Source organism: Mandrillus leucophaeus, unplaced genomic scaffold, assembly GCF_000951045.1.
Source record: "Mandrillus leucophaeus isolate KB7577 unplaced genomic scaffold, Mleu.le_1.0 Scaffold877, whole genome shotgun sequence".
NCBI lineage: Eukaryota > Metazoa > Chordata > Mammalia > Primates > Cercopithecidae > Mandrillus > Mandrillus leucophaeus.
Genome location: NW_012109552.1, coordinates 841,754 through 844,490, shown reverse-complemented (window position 1 = coordinate 844,490; position 2,737 = coordinate 841,754).

The window sequence follows — 2,737 nt, the reverse complement described above, 5'->3', positions numbered from 1 at the left end:
TCACACACAAGGGCCTGTTGGCAGTGGGGGTATAGGGGAGGGATAGCATTAGGAGAAATACCTAATGTAGATGATGAGTTGATGGGTGCAGCAAACCACCATGGCACATGTGTACCTACACGTTCTGCACATGTACCCCAGAACTTAAAGTATAATTTTAAAAAGGAAAAAAAAAATCTGCTGAACAGAATTCTCTAACAGAATTTTATTAACTGAAAGAAGAAGAAGAAGAAGAATGAACAATAGAAGGGCAAGAGTAGAAATAAGAGAGAACATTTAGAAGAGGTGTTAGAGTTCTCCAGACCGATAAAACCAATAGGAGATAGATAGATAGATAGATAGATAGATAGATAGATAGATAGATAGATACATACATACATAGATAGATAGATAGATGATAGATAAATAGATGAGAGGAGACTTATTAAGGGAATTGGCCCACATGATTATGGAGGCCAAGTTCCACAACAGGTGGTCTGCAAACCAAAGACCCTGGGATGCCAGTAGCAAGACTCATTTCGAGTCAAAAAACCTGAGAACCTGAGTGGCCAATGCTGTATGTCTTGGAGTCCAAAGGCCAGAATTCCTGAAATTCTGAGGTCCAAGGGCAGGAGAAGCAGAGTATATCCGAGCTTCACAAGACAGCTAGACTAATTCACTTTTCTTCAGTTTTGGTTCTATACGGGACCCCAGCCAATTAGATTGTGCTCACCCACATTGAAGGAAGACCTTCCCCACTTAGTCCACACAGACTTACATGAAATCTCCCTTGGAAATACCCTCACAGATACACCCCAAAATAATGTTTTCCTGGTTCTCTAGATATTCCTTAATCAAATCAAGTTGACACGTGAAATTAACCACCAGAAAAGACTTCTGAAAAGATACCACAGACAAAAGACATAATAGCTTGGACAAAAGTGGTAGTAGAGTGAGAATTGGTAATATTCTCAGCATAAATGGAAGAGAGATTTGCAGATAATTTGGATTTGGGATATGAAAAAAAAAAAAGAGAGAGAGAACAATTAAAGTAACTCTAAAGTCCTTAACCAAAAGCATTAAAGGAATAATGTTGATATTTTCTGAAGTGCAGAATACAGTTGGTGTAATTTACATTCAAATCAGAGATTTGATTTTTAACATATTAGGATTTTTATTAGTTATCAAAATAAAGATGTTGAGTATGTAGTTATGTGTTCATATATTTAGAGCTTTAGAAAGATGCCCAGACTTGAAGTAGAAATTTATGGTTTACAGTGTACTGAGGGTATGAGAAATTAGTGTGGATAAATAAGAGAAGCTGTCTAAGATAAAGACTGAGTCCCAATATACTCCAAATTTGGAAGTGTAAATTAAGTAGAACTAGCAGAGGAAACAGAAAAGAAGCACCAGTGATTTAGGAAATTATCAATAAGGTGATAATCCCAGAAGCTAAGAAAGAAAATAATAAATCACTGGCTGAGTTTGATCACATTGAGGTCTCAGGTGACTCTAATAAGAATTGTTTCTCTAGCTAGATGGAAAAAGAAATCTGATTGGAGTTGATTCAAGAGAGAAATGGAAGAGTATAAGTGAAGCCAGGGAGTACAGAGAACTGTGTTTGTTGTTGCTGTTTTTCTTTTTAACAACTATTTGTTGAACATTTACTATGTAGCAAGCAGCATACTACCAAGTATTGGGACAGTAAGCAATGAAACATAGTTTCTACTTTCATGAAATTGATAGTCTAAAAAAAGATAAAACAGATAAAAAGTAAATATGTATTTATAAATTGAAAAATGCTATGAAGGAAGTAAGTATGATGTTATAATAACAAGTTGTATTTAGGAGGAGTTAGGAAAGTCCTTTCTAAGCCTTGAGAAATGAAAGGAACCAGTGATGCCAAGAGGAATAGTGCGTGCAAACGCCCTATAGTGGAAAAAGGCTGGGTATGAGAGGAAAGAGAGTAGTGGGACTGCAGCAACAGAGAGAAAGCCTTATGGTGGAGATGGAAAGATGAGAAATGTAAAACAATTACATTTACTTTTTACAATGCAATGGGAAGCTATTGTGAAGGGGGTTTAGCAAGAAAAGTAACATAATCAGACTTATATTTTAAGAGTATCAGTAACTCCTCTAGGAAAGCAGGACATTCATACAGGGAAACCAAATAGTGTCAATTACAGGCTGAGCAAAAGAAAATAATGGCTTGATCCAAGGTGGTGTTAGTAGAGATGAAGAGTAGTCAATGAACTTGATATATATTCTGAAGGTAGAAGCAATAAAGTGCTACAAGAGTGTAAAATAAATAGATGGAGGAGGCAGGAATGGCTGGTAGGCTCCAGAGAGTTGTTGTAAATTATTTTGCTGAATACATTGCCAGAAATATGAGGTGATACCTGAAGGAGAATGTAGGCTCAAAGAGGAAGAATTTGGTTAATATCAGGTGTAACCACAGGTCAACAGGCTAATGAGGATTATTTAGGATGGGGGGAAAATATTGATGGAGAAGACAGAGGGGACAAATCCTGGGGCAATGTCATTGAATTGCTGGGGGACGGGATTCATTGCACAAATGGATGAGGTGGCTTTGTCGTGAGCACGGAGAATATTCCATAATAATAGGAGAGATGGTAGGGTATATGGATAGAGGTTGGTAGATTTGAGAGTGGAGATTTCCAGATTATTTTCTTCTAACTTTATATATTTGCCCTCCAATGAAATATGAAGCAAAGTTATCAGCCCAAGACTGAAGGAA